Source organism: Ovis canadensis, chromosome 1, assembly GCF_042477335.2.
Source record: "Ovis canadensis isolate MfBH-ARS-UI-01 breed Bighorn chromosome 1, ARS-UI_OviCan_v2, whole genome shotgun sequence".
Lineage (NCBI taxonomy): Eukaryota > Metazoa > Chordata > Mammalia > Artiodactyla > Bovidae > Ovis > Ovis canadensis.
Genome location: NC_091245.1, coordinates 205041585 through 205060559, shown reverse-complemented (window position 1 = coordinate 205060559; position 18975 = coordinate 205041585). Strand labels below are relative to the sequence as shown.

At 38.6% G+C, this 18975-nt stretch overlaps 1 protein-coding gene across 2 annotated transcripts in view; it reads left to right on the top strand.

The window, feature by feature from the left end:
• The first annotated feature begins 552 nt into the window (after positions 1 to 552).
• The window catches only part of MAP3K13 (mitogen-activated protein kinase kinase kinase 13), a 160208-nt gene continuing 141785 nt past the window's right edge, over positions 553 to 18975 (top strand). The window contains exons 1-2 of one of the 2 annotated variants that reach the window (XM_069558527.1): positions 553 to 643; positions 3139 to 3267. The gene's annotated coding sequence lies outside the window, so the exon portion shown is untranslated. The remainder of the gene's footprint in view (positions 644 to 3138; positions 3268 to 18975) is intronic. The other variant, XM_069558556.1, reaches the window with a different exon arrangement.

The window sequence follows — 18975 nt, the reverse complement described above, 5'->3', positions numbered from 1 at the left end:
AGTTATGTAACTGGTAATAGTTAACACTCTGAATGTTTTCACTGTGTCAGCGCTTTCCATGTATTACCTCAAACAATACACACACGCCAACCTTATATTCTAGGTACTAGTATCATGTGTTTCAATCTTGAGGAAAATGGCACAGAGAAGTTAAGTTATCTGCCTAGGTAATATGGTTACAAGTGAGAGAGAGCATCACTTGAGCAAAACTGAGAAAACATTGTGACTGTCCGAGGGACTTGACGAGTCTGGAGAACAGTGATGAGTTCAAGGTAGAGAAGTGGCAGGCGCAAGCCATCGTAGAAGGCTACAGAAGCCGGCAAAAAAGTTTGAAAAACAAACAAACAAAAAATCGCACTTCTCCAGGCTGGACTATATAGCCGGAGTTTAGGAAACCAGGCGGAAAAACACCTGGTAAACAACATCTGGAGAATGCCTGAATCTCGAGAGAACAGGGGAACAGGCCGGAAGTAGCGTCAACTAACTGCGTTGGGGTCTTAGCGGGACTGCGGGGCCGGGAGGCATTCGGGCCGGACGCGACACCCGGAAGTTACGCTCTGGAGGCGGTACCTGGTTGTGGAGGGCGTCGCGATGGGCGGGGCGGGGCGTCCGTGGTCGTCCTGGAACCGTGGATTCCAGGCAGGTAAGTTGCGTGCCGAACCCGGACCGGACAAGGGTGGAAGTTGGGCTTGGGGGCTCAGTTTGCTCAAAACTCCAAACTCGGTCAGGGAAACGTGGCTCTCCCTTGATACCGGGGCTGGAGGAAAGGTTCCTTGGCATACGGCTCCCTGGAGAGATAGGGATACGAAGAACTTTATAGGAACGGGGTCGTGAGGAGGAAATGAGCAAACGAGGTCATGGAGGAAATACAGATAGGTTGAGTCTTCTAGGAATCGGTCATGACTTGGGTGGGGGGTTCGGGGGTTGGTCACAGGCTCATGACTGTTGGCGCTCGGAGGTGAAGACACAGAACCTGGACACTGAGATGAGCTGATCTAGAGTTCATTTCCCTCCTACCTGGTCCCCCATCCTATCCTGCTAGTAGGGAACAGCGACATCGTCTTTTCATTTCTTAATCTAGGACAGTGCCTTGTCACTATTAGGCATCATTAGATGCTGTCAAATGAATGAATTAATGAACGCACGAACCCAATTCTGGCTCACCTAGGGGAGCTTCTAAACTTCAATGTTCCTACTTCTGAATGTGGAAGTGATGCCAGCTTAGTTTGCTAACTAGTGGCTTTGAGAATGTCAGTGCAGTAGAGGTTCGGGACGTTGTTGTGGTGGTTGTTTTGTGGTTATTGAAACATAGAAATGTGTCTTAATATTTTTCCCTGGGGTGGGTGGAGAGGAAAGGCTATCAGTTTGACCTTTTTCAGGTTCCTTCACTTTTCTGGGAATAACCTCCAGGTGAATGATACCGGCCAGGAGTTGGCCATCAAATAAATTGCAGTTGTAGCAATGAGCTTCTAATTAGTGTTGCGTTCCTGCGTGCTAAGTCGCTTCAGTCGTGCGTGACTCTGCGACCCTAGGGACTAGCCCGCCAGGCTCCTCTGTCCTGGGATTCTCCAGGCAAGAACATTGGAATGGGTGGCCAGGCCCTGCCCAGGGGATCTTCATCCAAGTATCAAACCCAAAACTCCTGCGGATCCTGCATTGCAGGCGGATTCTTTACCACTGAGCCACCGGGGAAGCCCAATTAGTGTTTTAAGTGCTTCTTTTCTGTAATATGAACTTATTTTTCTTTTTCATAATGTCTTCTTTCTTAAATTGGGGTGCTTTTTACATTTGAGATGTAAATGAGAAGTATTTCATAACAAAGATTAAAATAGTTATATACAAAAGTCCAGGCAGAGATTTCATCTGGTGGGCGCACAAAAGTTTTGTGCATTGTGCCTCGGACTCCAACGCCGTGGACTGCAGCCCACTAGGCTCCTCTGTCCCTGGAGTTTTCTGGGCAAGATTACTGGAGTGGGTTGCCGTTTTCTACTACAGGAGATCTTCCTGTCGCAGGGATAGAACTGTTACCCTGTGTCTCCTGTTTGTCCTGCATTGGCAAGCGGATTCTTTACCACTGAGCCACCTGGGAAGTCCACATAAAGGGTCAACTCCTTCCAAATAGTTGTAGGAGGCTTCCAAAAGAATGAATCTCTGTAGGTTAAATTGTTTCCATAGTGAGGTATTTGTTTAGGTGTCTTGAATGGAATAAAGAGTGGGCATGTGCTAAGTCCCTTCAGTGGTGTCCCACCCTTTGCAACCCTATGTACTATACAGCCCACCAGGCCTCTGTCCATGGGATTCTCCAGGCAAGAATACTGGAGTGGGTTGCCATTTCTTCCTCCTGGGGATCTTCCTGACCCAGGGATCCAACCAGCATCTCTTCTGTCTCCTGCATTGGCAGGCTTACTGCTAGCACCACCTGGGAAGCTCAAAGAGTGGGCATAGACCTAAATAACCTGATTCTTTTTGGTTGTCAAATGGGAAAAAAGTGCAGATGACACATCAGGCTTGTAGTAAGATCTGGGCATGAACCCCTATCTAGATGCATTGATTGATTTAGATCTAGGGAGGTGATTGTTTGTAGGGGTTTCATACTGTCAAATGAGATAGTAGCTCCTAAATGGTTCTAGAATGTTGTTATTAGTTTGGGTGTAATGGAGTAGGAAAACCTGAATTTATGGCTTTTTGTTTATTTTACAAGGAAGAAACTAGTAAGCGTTTTTAGGTTTAACAATCTAAGATGTTATTAAAAATAGGTTGGAAAAAACCAGAAGTAGAGATTTGAATACCCTATTGAATTCATACAATTTTTAAAGTTTGCCTGCCTTTAAACCTTGTTTTCCCAATTTCTGGAAATTGCTGGCATCCAAATGATTTTCGCCTTTGTGTGCTCTTACTGTGGTATGTCTTTTAGGATACATGTAAATTTGGTGCAAACTAATGTTTTGAGATCCTCTAGATTGATCTTAATGTCATAAAGTCTAATTTTGCTGTCTCATTGTGCATTCAATGTCATGTCCGTTAATTCCGCACATCTAAATAACTATATTTGTAATACTTATTGTAACTGTTATTCATAATAAATTGGTATCCAAGTGGTGACTTAGATATGTGCACTGACGTTCTTGAGCTTTTCAGTTTTGCAGAACTCTTTGATATCTGTGGATGCTAATATGGACTTCGTTTAGAAAAATCCATGGACCAGTAAAGGACAAAAACATGAATCAGTTTGTATTTTGGCATTCAAATCCTAGCACTTTGGGAAAGGTAAGTTGTTAACTGTTTTATGTTAGGTGAAAAGTATTGATACAATAGCCCTGGATTGGTCTAGAAAATTATAGGATTGTGATTGAAAAATATAGGCTGAATCTCTCTGAATTATATTTTAATCTGCATCTTCCAAAGCAGTTTGAGTTTTGTTCATTTTATATGAGGGAATGTTACTATTTCTCTGTAAAACTGATCAGAAATTAGAGAGATTGACAAGATATGTTATTCTTGGAACATTATTGCTCTGTTTTCTTTCTGTTGACTCTCGTTTCAACATTTTAGAACCTGTAAGTATGGGGTCGCAAACAGTCACTAAATCATCACACATCCAAATTTGGCTCTGTAATAGTATGTGTCCCAAATCTAGCCAATTTTATTTTATGCTTTAGGTTAAAGCAAGAAAAGAAGCCTCTAAGTATCTTTAAAAAAAAATCCTGTCTTACATATGCTTTTTTCCTTTTTCTCCATTAAAAAAAAAATATTAGATGATTCATTCATTTTCCAGGCTTTTAATCTTTCTGTCCCAGGGGCGAAGTTTCTCTTTTTAAAATTTCTATTTTTCCTAGTTGAAGAGTTTTTTAAAACTTTTAACTTCTAACTTTGCAATAATATTAGGCACCTTTTAATCACTAATTATTAAACTTGTAATTTGTCCTGGTCTCTGTAGACAAACTGGCTTCTTGTTTGAAATGCGTTCATTTCTAAAAGTAGGTTTTACTTCTAGGAATCCATCTTTCAGATATATTTGCACTTGCACATCAAAATTTGTTTATGAACATATTCATCACCATATTATTTGAAATTAAGAAAACAACAACTAGAAATAACCTAAACATCCTTCAGCAGAGTCTGGTTAAATGAACGCTTTCATAGAATGTAGTATTTGCTGCTCTTAGAATGAGTTAGATCCATAGGTGGGGATAAGGAAAAATCTCTAAGGTACATTGTTAACTGACATAAACAATATAGAACTGTATGTATAGTCTATTTTCATTTGTGTTTTTGAAAGCATATGTTTCTATACATACCTGTAAAATTTCTTCAGATCCATGTAAGGAACTATTACTTACAGTACTTAAAGAACAGGTACTCCCAGGGAATGAGACTAGAAGTCTAGAGAAGGAAGGAGTCTCATGTTTTTTCTGTATTCTCTTTCTGGTGGATTGTTTGTTTGTTTGTTTGTTTTTTACTATGAACTTCTATTTTTAATGCTAAGAAACAAACAGTAAGGCTTTAGGTTAATTATGTGGAGTCATTACTATTCCTTATGTCTATTGTCCTTATGATTATTTGCACTGTTCAGGAGGAATGAGGTTGCACAAGTGAGTTGTTTATTTCAGAGCTGCATGAAAGGTTTGGTGATGTTTTAATATGTTTGTAATCTTGACATTAGACTATTATTCATAATAAGAAGTTGTTAATAAATTAGGTGCTTAGCGTTGCCGAGCTCAATGCTCATACACACTTCATCGCATGTGCCTCCCTATGTGATGCGGGTGTTGTTCCCTTTGTTTACAAGCTATGTTTGTGTTGGATTGGCATGGTTCTTCTGAACCTCTCTTTATTGCTGATTGGATGGACTTGTTTGAATTGAATTACTATTTAGCAACTCTACTCTTTAAACAGACCTTACTGTTATTATTTTACTTTGTTCTTGAAGTCTGGAACTGGCTTAAGGCATTTCAAAGAATGGCTTGTTCTGTTATAAAATCAGGAAGCCAGAAGATCACTTAGATATAGTTGGATAATTTCATTCTACATTGAGAATATTCCTTCGAATTGCCTGTTTCTCTGCCTTAGACTCAGCAAAAATTTCTGATGACTTACTTCTCTAGCCATCTTTGTCTCTCTATACTTTCATTGGGTAAAATTTGAAATAAGAGTAGTGCATCAGTACAGTGAGTTATACAAGAAATTTGAAGATGTAATAGTACCATTTTGTTAGTGGAGGGATTTTGTTTGAAACTTGCTGGAGAATAGGCTATGTAAGATACATACCTGTGTGACACTACTGTCATATAAAATATATCATTGTGTGTCTTGTTAGAAGCAAAATGAAGGCCACTACTCTAGGGGCTGAGTCATGATTAATAGAATAGAACAGATTATGGTATGCCAGGTGTTTTATATCGATACCACACTGGCTGACTATTTTGCATATAAATCATTTCTATTAAATAATGCTTTGCTTCTTGAGATCTGTGGGACTAATCAGTACTGGCCAGAGTTGGAGGAGGGGGAATCACTGGGCAGAATGCCTAAAGTAGGAGTCCTTATTCTTGCTAAGAGAATGGATAGCAATGAATTGAATCCAAGGGTAGACTCTGTTTTCCTGAGTTAAGATGAATGTGGTAAAGGTGACTTATAGAAAGAAAAGAGATGAAAGTAAATTATATGTAGAGAACGTAGAATTGGGCAAATACATGTGTGTGTGTGTACAGGTATGTATATAATACATTATATATTTAAAATGTGTATACATATTATTTCACACACATATATATTTTCCATATGTTTTGTGTGAAAACTACAAATTCTGAATAGGAAGGTATCCAGTTAATACAAGAGAAAAAAAAAATCAGAATTTTAAGGCCTCAGAGCTGGTCTGTTAGGGGTTAATTCATAATTGTGAGAACAGCTTGAAGAATTTTGGCAGTGTTAAAAGATCATTCACAGGGCCCAAGTGATGTTAAGGTAGACAAAAGCCTGAGGATGAGAAAGTTAAAACTTAGTAACATGTAAGATTATGGTTAAGGGTATCTTTTAAGATTCTGTTTTATGCCATTATTTTGAGTGGGGGGAAAAAGAAGAACTGAAAAGTATATTGCTGTTCAATTTGAACTCAGCTAGATTCATAAGCTTTTCCTAGTGTGCCAATTGTATGTGACCAAAATGGATTAATTGGACCGATTACCTACAAAGTAATTAGTTTTTGTATATTAATTATTAGATAAGCCTGGAAGGAGGAGAGAATTGTTTTTAATCAATCTTAGGATTATATAAAAGGACGACTGTGATGATCCAAGTTGAGAGCACTGAGACTACTTTGCTTAGAAAAAAGACGACTTGGGAACAGTTGGAGAAATGCCATAGGAAGTGCACTTGTTCTCTGTTATTTGAAGCCAAAATTAGTTCTAAATGAGAGAAGGTGTAGATAGAACTAGTCAACGGTGGAGCAGATTGTGTCCAGAGGCAGTGAACGCCGAGTCGTTAGGGTCTCTTAAGCAAATTCTGAATGCTGGCAGTGTTGTAGAGGGTACTTCTCATTGTTTGGAAGATTGTACCAAATTATTAATAAGGTATATTTTAAATCTGAAAAAAATTATACTGCAGTTAAGTGTTTTATTATGGTATGTGTATATGTTCCTTGTATTTAAATTCTGAGAGCTAACTTACCTGCTGCTTATTCATCTACTAACTTCAGTTAACTTATAACCAGGAAATAAAATTACGTGAGCTTCCGAATTATAAGACACAAAATCTATATGCTTTTCTCAGGTCTTTACTCAGTTCATTTACATTTAGACATAGTTTAACATGCTTAATTAACTGGATCTAACTCCAGTGTATTAGAAGCAACAGATTCTGAGTGGGCCAAAAAGAAAGTTACTCGGTTGTGTCCAGCACTTTGCGACCCTATGGACTATACAGTCCAAGGAATTCTCTAGGCCAGAATACTGGAATGGGTAGCCTTTCCCTTCTCCAGGGGATCTTCCCAACCCAGGGATTGAACCCAGGTCTCCTGCATTGCAGGAAGATTCTTTACCAGCTGAGCCACAAGGGAAGCCCATCAAATAGAGGCAGGCACATTGACAAGTGTGGACAGCAACAGTCAGAAAACTGACCAATTAATTTGAAATTTGTAGCAACCCAGGCTTTTTGGTGAGATGAGAACTCTTCTGTGTTCGTGGATATTCCAAATGATAACCCTGACTGAACTTAAATAATTTGTGTTCAGTATTTTCTATTTAAGAATACCTAAATTTTAGAAAGATTTCTTTAGTTCGTTTTGTAAGACAGATATTTGGCATCTGGAGAGGGTACGTGCATTGTACAGTGTAAAGAGTTAGGACTCTAGAGCAGTAAACATAGATTTGAATCTGGGCTCTAGTATCTACTTGCCGTTCTATTAATTAAGTTTATTATTCAGTCTAAGCCTCAATCTCTTCTCCTATAAAATGAGAAATTACTGAAAAGTAAGTGTATGTAAAAGATTTGCTTATATTAGGTGTTAAGTCAATAATAGCTATTATTATTTCATTATTACCATAAAGCCTACTCTACCTTGAATTTCTTTCTCTTCAAAGAGAGTAAGAATAAACTTACCTGATAATTTTATTGTAAGTTTATATATATATTAATGCTAATAAAGATGATGACATGCTTAAAAAACCTTTTTAAAAATTGTGTAAATAATCCATGTCCACTTTACAAAAAATAGGGTATAGAAAAAAAGGATATGTATATCCCTCCCAAAAGGAGTACAGTCATCTATAATCCTCTCCCACTGTTAATATCTATGTGACGTGCTTTGTTGTTATTATCTTTGGCTGCCTGGGTCCTCGTTGCTGCACGGGCTTCTCTAGCTGTTGGTAGGCTGGGGCTGCTTCGTAGTGGGGCATGTGGGCTTCTCATTGCGGTGGCTTCTCATTGCAGAGCATGGGCTCAGTAGTTGCAGTGCTCCGACTCGAGAGCACATTCTTAGTGGTCGTGGCGCAGAGGTTTAGTTGCTCTGTGGCATGTGGCGTCTTCCTGGACCAGGGATCAAACCCACGTCTTCTACACTGGCAGGCAGATTCTTGGTTCAGTTCCTGGGTCAGGAAGATCCCCTGGAGAAGGGAATGGCTATCCATTCCAGTATTCTTGCCTGGAGATTTCCATGGACAGAGGAGTCTGGTGGGCTACAGTCCATGGAGTCACAAAGAGTCAGACACGAGTGAGTGACTAACATACGCAGACACACACACACACACAAAGCCGCCAGGGAAGCTGCGTGCTTTAAAGTGCTTTGACATCCCTATCGGATGTCACTTCTGAGCAGTGACGTCTGAAACTGATTCTACCTTACTACTGTTGGAAAACGTAAATTAGTCTCTACCCTTGCTATTCTGTGGAAAAGGAAATGGCAACCCACTCCAGTACTCTTGCCTGGAAAATCCCATGGACGGAGGAGCCTGGTAGGCTGCCATCTATGGGGTCGTACAGGGTTGGTCACAACCGAAGCGACTTAGCAGCAGCAGTAGCTTGCTATTCTCAATATGCAGTGAAAGATTGTGACATGACATAATGTTGATTTAAAGAAAGCCCTAGTTCTGGGAAGCTTTGTGTAATGAAAACAGTTTTGTTAGAGTAGTGGGTGTAGGTTGGTGCTGTGGGGCTGGATGGCCTGAGTTTGAATTCTGACTCAACCCTTTACTAGCTCCGTAAGCTACCTGAAATTTCTTAACTTCTCTGGACCTCAGTTTCTTCACATGTAAATTGGGGATAATAGTAATATCTAATTTATGAGATCGTTTTGAGGATTGAATGAATTACTCTACTTAAAGGCTTAGAGTAGTCCTGGCACAAAGTATAGACTCAGTAGATATAAATTGCTCTTATTAATTTTTAAAAGCTTAATTCTTTCTTGGGAAAAAAAAAGGATGTTTACTGGAGCAGATTAAAGAAACAAGTTAGAATGACCACAAGAGTAGTCAGTGAGATATACTGTGTGTTTTTCTTTTGAACTTGCAAAGTGATCTGAATTTTAACATTCAAAGGCTCTGTTAATTTTTCGACCCGTTTAAATCTTGTCAAGCCATGATATTCCCAATTTAGCTTCTTTCTCTACCCCACAAAATCAATTTCATTTTATGTTGTCTCATCCAGCAAATATTCTGGCCATGCTTTCAAAAGCCCAGGAAATTCTCTTTAAATCAGTTTATCTGACTATAGCTCATGGTGGTTCTGTAAGAACTTTAATTTAAGTTGCAATTTGATGTGAAGAATGTTAATCAAAGTGATAAACCCATGAACATATTTATTCTTTCAGTACACTATATCTCTTTAAAATCTCTTTCCTTTTCTTCTTAATTCCTTTTTGTTTTCTTCTTTTGCTCTTTCAGCATAGTATCTAGCAATCTGATTAATTACTGGTCAAAGAATTGCAGTTTTTCAAAACTCTCAAGAACTTTCACTAGACTTGCTAGTAGTATCTTTTTGTGTTTTGTTTTAAAGTATCAAGTACAAGTTTTTCAAGACCCTGGGGCCTACCATTGAACATTATGTGTTCAAGATTTGAGTTTGAATTACTTCATCAAGACTTAGATCCTCTTCAAAAGCCTCAAGGCTCACCTGCATTAAAGCTCTCCTTTGAACCCTCTCACAAAAATAAAAGCTTAAATTACTAAAGTCCATTAGTACCTTACCTTTTATATCCTTTTCTCTGATTTCTCTTCAATTTCCTTGGCCTTTAGGGTCTTTCATGTTGTTTATGTTCCTTTAGACTACAGCCAAGGAACCTGTACTTTCCAAAAGAATGTGCATCCCGGGCCATAAGTTTTCACTGATAGAGAAGTGTAAACTTAGCATGAGAAGCTTAGAATCAGGTCTTTTGTTGTATCCTATAAAAACCTGAGTCGACACTAAGAAGATGAGGATGAAGTGGTAAAAATATGTGAGGTCAGATTATGCTGTCAGAACCTACGTGTTTTAGAGAAAAGAACCCTCAACCTAAAAGTTAATGATTCTTAGTTTCTCAACTGGGCTTCCTGGTGAGGTAGTAAATAATTTGACTGCCACTGCAGGAGACACAAGAGACGTGGGTTCAGTCTCTGGGTTAGGAAGATTCCACGAAGAAGGAAATGACAGCCCACTCCAGTATTCTTGCCTAGGAAATCCCATGGACAGAGGAGCCTGGTGGGCTATAGTTCATAGGATTGCAAAAAGAGCTGGACACAATTTAGCAGTTAAACAATAGCAGATATCTATGTGGTTTAATCCCTCATCTTTAGATCCTTCAAGTCATATGTTACCTTCTCATTAAGGCTCTAACAACTGATTTAAAATAGTAACCTCACCACCACCCCCAAGGCACCCCTATTCCCCTCTCTGCTTTACTTTCCTCCCTGGTACTTGTCTCTGCCTGATGTCCTATTCACTAGTGTTCTCCCCAGCACCAGAACAGTGCCAGATGCACAGTAGGTGTTTAGAAGATATTTATTAAGTGAATGAATTTAACTGGTGTTCACAGAGGTATGTGTTTGGGACAGTGAGTCCTATAAACCGAATTATGGGGACCTAGTATTTTTTAATGACTTTTAAAAGGATGAATTAATTAAATTTATTTATAGCTTGCTTTGTTCTTAATATTTGAAGCAGCTTCTAAAAAGGCATATAGTACAGTGGGATGAAGACATATAAAAAGAACAAAACAAAGTGAGTGAATTAATAATAGTAACATTAAGCTGGGGTAAAGTTAATGTAAGAAGGTCCTCCATAGTGACTAAAGGCAGATTGTAAATTTGACTCGGTAAAGAATTGCTCAGAAATTATCACTGGACTTGAATGAACTCTGTTCTGTGGTACAGGTCACAGACATTTGAGTCTTACATAGGAACCCAGAAAACCTATTTGGTTTAACTGTAAGAACTTGTGAGATTACTCTTATAAAAATACTTGCTTTCTATATTAGGAAATTTCCTATTGGTATAAAATGTACACAGTCTATCCATAATAAAGCCTCTGCTGTTCTGAGTGCTGACCATCATAGCTATCAGCCTCTGCTTCTGTTGTGTTATTTACAAGGTTGATTCAAAAAGTTTGCTGTCAAAGATACCAATCAGGACATCAGTAACTCTGACTTCTCCCACTTGTAGAGTAGTATGAGATTCCAGTGGTTGGGACTTCCTTTTACGATACATAATTGGAAGCTTAGAAATAGGTTTTTCATTGTGCGATATACACATATATCAAGATACTCGTATATCAAATTATTGTATTGCATACCTTAGACTAATGTAAAGTTGTATGTAAATTATATCTCCATAAAACTAGGGGGGAAAGTTTTTATACAATCAACCACTGAATTGGGATGGAGAATTGGGAGTTAAATAGGCAAATTAGACTTCAAGAAACCTTTCACTGATAGAGCAGCCAAAATCAGAGCTATTTTGTGTACATGTGAAATTAAATGGGATGTTGTGCAGTAATATATATCTTTCTGTTCATGAGATGTATACTTTCCAAATTCTTTGTTGTCTTTTTTTTGTCATTTAAAATAAATAAATGAAAACTAAACAAAACTGAGAATTCTGGAAATGCCTGCAGGCCAGAGATAAAGGGAGGGCTGCAAGAGGGGTAGACAATAAACTCTGCAGTGTTTAATTAAACAGAGATGGCATTTTGAGACAAAAGAGGACAATATTTAGCTAAGTGGTGTTCCAGTGGCAAAATATGCTTTTATTTGACTTTTTCTTATTTTTTTACCTTTCTCCTTTCTATCTTTGACCTGGAGATAAGCAGTACTTTTGGAAGGCAACTTCTGTCCTGTCCCATTTTTCAGATAGAAGGGAAGTAAATGAATATTAGACTTTTAGGGAAATAATGAAAACATGGCTTTAAAAAAAGAATTTATGTTCCACATATTCCACAGTCAGAATATGGGGAGACAAAAGAAGACTACAGAAACATTCAGCTCAGTTCAGTCTCTCAGTCGTGTCCGACTCTTTGCGACCCCATGAACTGCAGCACGCCAGGCCTCCCTGTCCATCACCAACTCCTGGAGTTCACCCAAACCCATGCCTGTTGAGTCGGTGATGCCATCCAACCATCTCATCCTCTGTCGTCCCCTTCTCCTCCTGCCCTCAATCTTTCCCAGCATCAGGGTCTTTTCCAATGAGTCAGCTCTTTGCATCAGGTGGCCAAAGTATTGGAGTTTCAGCTTCAGCATCAGTCCTTCCAATGAATATTCAGGACTGATTTCCTTTAGGATGGACTGGTTGGATCTCCTTGCAGTCCAAGGGACTCTCAAGAGTCTTCACCACAGAAACATTGAAGTGAACAATTTGCATAAAGGAAAGGTAATTTCAACAAAAGCTTTATTTTATAACATGTTGCTAATTAAATGATCATATTGGGTTACATTTAATCTCTTAAGTATACATTATTCTAACAGTGCATAAGTATACTTTATGCTAATTTAAAATGTACTCATTTTGCTTTACATATTTTATTTGATGGAACTTTCTGTTCATTTTTTAAGGAAATCAAATGTCTCTTCATTTTGGCATTTGATGAGTAACAGTAAAAACTTGAGAACAGACAGAACTATCAGTGTAAAAATAAAGCAAAGGTCATCATATTTTCTGGCATAAGTGGTATAGGAGCAGAAAGATCTTGTTTTCAGTAAAAGTGTCGAAGTGGCAGAAAGAAAATACCCCAACAACTTTGCTGACACAAATTTTGCTACAGTGAGGACAAAAAAAATTGTCCCAGGTTTTAACTCAATATTTCCTGAACTGTGTTACTCAGAAAGGCTGATACAGCTAAAAGAGACTTTGTAAACCAAAACGGTTCTATAATGACTTAAGTTTGGAAAATGTCACATTCTTTTTTGGAAATTTAGAATGCAAATTAGCATTTTCCAAACCTATATGTGGCTAGCAAAGAGTCCAGCACCACTGAGCAACTTTCACATATGTGTGGCTGGAACTCTTTTTAATAACCCTTGGAACAAGGTTTCATTCATAGAATGAAATGCTATTCTAGATTGAAATGCTAAAATTGAAATTCATAGAAATGCTGTTCTAGATTGAAAAATAAATTTAAGATATATATTCATACATATACACATGTATGTTAATATATTCTATTATAGCATAATATTTTATATCCTCTGAAGTTAATAAATCCAGATTGTCAATGACATTTTTATCCAGTATCTTTAATGAATATAGAGGTTAGAATATCAAGATTATTTCAAAATTTGCACACATGTACTAAATTGAATGGTCACTAAATAATAGTACAGCATTCACATAGATAATCACTCGTCTTTTCCTGCAGACGCTCTCTTTACTTGTCTTGCAGTTCATCACACCCTTCAGACTTTCCTCCTCCTTCTCTGACTGTCCCTTGTAGTCCACTCTGTTTCTCTTCAGTTTTTTGACTTCTAAACACTGGAGTGCCCTAGAGATCAATCCTAGGACCTTATCTCTTTTCTACCTAGACCCATTTCTCTTCAGTTCAGTTCAGTCGCTCAGTCGTGTCTGACTCTTTGCAACCCCATGAATCGCAGCACGCCAGGCCTCCCTGTTCATCACCATCTCCCGGAGCTCACTCAGACTCACATCCATCGAGTCCGTGATGCCATCCAGCCATCTCATCCTCGGTCGTCCCCTTCTCCTCCTGCCGCCAATCCCTCCCAGCATCAGAGTTTTTTCCAGTGAGTCAACTCTTCTCATGAGGTGGCCAAAGTACTGGAGTTTCAGCTTTAGCATCATTCTTTCCAAAGAAATCCCAGGGTTGATCTCCTTCAGAATGGACTGGTTAGATCTCCTTGCAGTCCAAGGGACTCTCAAGAGCTTTAAGCCAACTTTTTCGCTCTCTTTCACTTTCATCAAGAGGCTTTTTAGCTCCTCTTCACTTTCTGCCATAAGGGTGGTGTCATCTGCATATCTGAGGTTATTGATATTTCTCCCAGCAATCTTGATTCCAGCTTGTGTTTCTTCCAGTCCAGCGTTTCTCATGATGTACTCTGCATAGGAGTTAAATAAGCAGGGTGACAATATACAGCCTTGACGTATTCCTTTTCCTATTTGGAACCAGTCTGTTGTTCCATGTCCAGTTCTAACTGTTGCTTCCTGACCTACATACAGATTTCTCAAGAGGCAGGTCAGGTGGTGTGGTATTCCCATCTCTTTCAGAATTTTCCACAGTTTCTTGTGATCCACACAGTCAAAGGCTTTGGCATAGTCAATCAAGCAGAAATAGATGTTTTTCTGGAACTCTCTTGCTTTTTCCATGATCCAGCAGATGTTGGCAATTTGATCTCTGATTCCTCTGCCTTTTCTAAAACCAGCTTGAATGTCAGGGAGTTCATGGTTCACGTATTGCTGAAGCCTGGCTTGGAGAATTTTGAGCATTACTTTACTAGCATGGGAGATGAGTGCAATTGTGCAGTAGTTTGAGCATTCTTGGCATTGCCTTTCTTTGGGATTGGAATGAAAACTGACCTTTTCCAGTCCTGTGGCCACTGCTGAGTTTTCCAAATTTGCTGGCATATTGAGTGCAGCACTTTCACAGCATCATCTTTCAGGATTTGAAACAGCTCAACTGGAATTCCATCACCTCCACTAGCTTTGTTCGTAGTGATGCTTCCTAAGACCCACTTGACTTCACATTCCAGGATGTCTGGTTCTAGATTGGTGATCACATCATCATGACTATCTGGGTCGTGAAGATCTTTTTTGTACAGTTCTTCCGTGTCTTCTTGCCACCTCTTCTTAATATCTTCTGCTTCTGTTAGGTCCATACCGTTTCTGTCCTTTATCGAGCCCATCTTTGCATGAAATGTTCCCTTGGTATCTCTAATTTTCTTGAAGAGATCTCTAGTCTTTCCCAATCTGTTGTTTTCCTCTATTTCTTTGCATTGATCACTGAAGAAGGCATCTACTCTCAAAGTTTTAGTACCTTAAATACCAAAACATTTTTAATCTCCAGCTTAGACCTCTCCTCTGAGCTCCAGATGTATAAACATCTACAAGCTTAACATGTCCATGTATGTGTCTAACATTCATCTAAAATTTAGCATGTTCAAAACTGAACACCTGATCATCCCTCTCATCAAACTTCTTTTTCATTTTTTTAATCTTGGTAATAGACAATTCTATCATTATTTTTTCTCAGCCTTGGAGTTATCCTTGATGCCCGCCTTCTCTCATGCCAACCATCTGATCCTTGAGAAAGTCCTGTGGGCTCTGTCCTAAACATACAGGCAGAGTCCAGTCACTTCTACCTCCTAACTTAACCTTCTTTCTTCTACCCTTGCCCCTTTCTATCAACACAGCAGCCAAAGTGATCTTGTTAAACAGAAGTAACATCAAGTCGCTCTGCTCAAAACTCCAGTAGCTTCCTGTCTGACTAATAAAAACCCTTTGATGTGATCTGCTTCTACTCTTCACCAGGTCACCTGTTTCAGCCTTCTCTCTGTTTTAAGGATTTTGCTGGTGCTATGCCCTGTGCTTGGAATGATCTAGAAACTGTGTGGTACTTTCCCTCACCTCCTTCAGGATCTGACTTGGAGGTCACACTAGCTACACTCCCAACTCTTCCTTCCAGCTACCACACACATACTTCTTAATCCCTTTTCTTGCTTGCTTTTTGTCCTTCTCACTGTATAATATTCCATGTATTTTCCTTATTTATCTCATCTACTTTCTCTCAGTTCTATTATATAAGCTGCATGTGAGCAGAGTGATTTGCTTTGTCTTTTATTTTCTGCTGTAACCCTAGTGCCTAGAACAGGATTTAACTCATAGTGAGTAGTGAATAAATATTCATTGAGTGAATGAATGAATCATGTATGAAACTGCTCAAGTGGTTGAATATAGTATTGCTTAATTGTCTTAATGTGGCTAAATATAAAATAATTAAAGGTTTTTTGTTTATTAAAATCAAAGTATTTTTGACATAATGGGAAAAATCCCATTAAGCTGAGACTTTCAAAATGTCAGTATACGTTTATACTCATTCGACTACTACTTATCAAACCCTGGATATTTTCAGGTATTCTGTCAGTATGCAATTAAGAAATAGTGCTTTCAATAGGTTTGTTATTGTTCAGTTGCTCAGTCATGTCCGACTCTTTGAGACCCCATGGACTGCAGCATGTCAGTTTTCCTTGTCCTTCACCATCTTCCGGACCTTGCTCAAACTCACGTCCATTGAGTCGGTGATGCCGTCCAGCCATCTCATTCTGTCGTCCCCTTCTCCTCCTGCCTTCAATCTTTCCCAGCGTCAGGGTCTTTTCCAATGAGTCAGTTCTTCGCATCAGGTGATCAAAGCATTGGAGCCTCAGCTTCAGCATCAGTCCTCCCAATGAATATTCAGGATTGATTTCCTTTAGGATTGACTGGTTTGATCTCTTTGCAATCCAAAGGATTCTCAAGAGTCTTCTTCAACACCACAGTTCAGAAGCATCAATTCTTCGGCACTCAGCCTTCTTTATGGTCCCTCTCTCACATCCATTCATGACTACTGGAAAAACCATAGCTTTGACTATATGGGCCTTTGTCGGCAAAGTAATGTCTCTGCTTTTTAATATGCTGTCTAGGTTGGTCATAGCTTTTCTTCCAAGGAGCAAGCGTCTTTTAATTTCATGGCTGCAGTCACCATCTGCAGTGATTTTGGAGCCCCAAAAAATAAAGTCTGTCACTGTTTTCATTGTTTCCCCTTCTATTTGCCATCAATAGGTTAGAACTAAGTAAGTTACTCTTGAATGGGTAACGTAAATATAGTCAATAAGTAGTAGTATTTTCTTCCTAAACCTGCCATAGCATGTAAAAATAGATGTATATAAAATGGTAGCTAATTTACTTGGAGAAAATAAGAGTGCACGTACAAATAAAAAGTCACCAAAGAAAGCTCAAGAAGAAAAGATTGACTTCCAAAATTTTATGTACTATAATGTAGTTGCCCTTGAAACCGTGTGGTATTAGTACAGATAGGTCAAAATATAAGGTGCAAGACTGAAAACCAAAATTAGACACATCATCATTAAGAGGATTATTTTGAAAAACAAAAACCTAACCTGTGAATCAGAAATTAGCATGGATCCAATTCAGAAGAAAAAGCACTAGTATATGTACTGCACATGCATATATAGAATGAAGACAAAGATGGAAACAAATACCAAGATAAAGATTTGTGAAATCAAGTTGTTTAGAGATTGTTTAATAAGCATGGAATATTAAAGTGATAACATTTTCTTAGTATACATAATTTATGCCAAAATTAAAAGTATTAATAAACAGAGCAAATAAACCAAAGTGCTTTCTGGACATGGTTTTAGATATTTTAAAAAACCATTTGCAATTACATATGGAAATTAAAAATCTTTTAAATCTAAAGTTCATATTAAACTATGGGAGGAGAACTTTTGCTTCTGTTTAAGATGTAGAAAGTTGCAAAGAGAACATTTCTCTCACTCCTAACATTAGAAAAACCTGATAATCCATAAAGACATTAACTTTTCTTGAGTCCATGAGAGAGCTGGGTTCACAAGGCAGTCAGGTAAACCGAAATTCCAAAGACAAGCCCTTCTGAGAAGAGATGGGGCACAGAACTGTTTTTACGTTTGGCAGAGCATGAGAGGAAACAGTGACCAGCATAAAAGGGTGATTGCTAAAGAAAAAGTTAAAATTTTAACGAATTCTTGATGTTTGAATATGGGGCTAGAATAACAGTCTAGAATAACTGGGAGCCCCAGACACCAGGGAGTCTGCACTCACTCAAGCTGTTTTCTATAGATCCCTTGTGTTAATTTCCTAGGGCTGCCAAAACACAGTGCCACAAACTAGAATGAGCTAAAACACCAGCAATTCTATCATAGTTCTGGATGCAAGAAGTCCAAAATCGAGGAGTTGGCTGTGCTGTCTGTCTCTCTGAAGAATGTAGGAAAGAATCTACTCCATGCCTTTCCTCTCTCTTTTTAAAAATTGATATTGGATAGTTTTTATTATTTTTAATATTTGTTTTATGTTGGAGTATAGTTTATCTCCTTGCATTTCTCCTAACTCGTGGCATTTGCTGACAGTTCTCAGTATTGCTTGCTCTGTGACCGCATGGCTGTAATCTCTGCCTTCATCTTCACATGACTGCCTTCTTTATGTGTGTGTGTCTGTGTGTCTGTGGCACCTTCCCAACATCTTAACCATTCAAGTGTTCAGTAGTGTGACCTTTATGCACACTGTGCAGCATATAAGTTTTGGCATATTGTGTTCTCATTTCATTCGTCTCAAGATATTTCCTAATTTCCCATGTGTTTTCTTCCTTGATGCGTTGGCAGCTCATAATGTGTATAATTTCCACATGTTTATGTGGAAGTTGTTTGGTTCAGCTCCTGAAGTTGTTTGGTTCTTTTTTTTATGCTTTGTCTTTGCTGATAGTCTTGTTTTGTTCATGCGTCATTTCCCTGATTTTCTTTAGTTGTCTGTGTTCTTAAGAGTGTAGCACATTGAGCATCTTTAAGACGATTGTTTTAATTCTTTGTCAGGTAATTCATGAGCCTCCATTTCTTTAGGGTCTGTTTCTGGAGATTTATTTTGTTTCTTTGGTTGAGCCATGTTTCCTCCTTTCTTTCTATGCCTTGTTTTCTGCTGGAATTTGCACATTTAAAAAAAACTGCTACCTCTCCCAGTTCTAGGGACTGGCTTCATAAGAGGAAGACCGTCACCAGTCAGCTCTACTGAAAATTCTGGGAGCCTCTTAAAGCTTCTGTGAAAATGCATCTTCTCTGAGCTTGTATGAATTGTATTGTATTGTAAGATCTTACGGAAAAACCCGAATGAACTTTGACCAAACAAGTATGTACCTTCCCAATTAGTTTCTTTTTCAGGAGTTTGTAATCTTTTGCTCCCTCTGGTGTTGATCTATAGTATTGCTGATTTTCTGGTGCTAGAACCCGTCTCTGAGCTCTCTTCTGTTCTCAGTGGGACTTGACTTCCT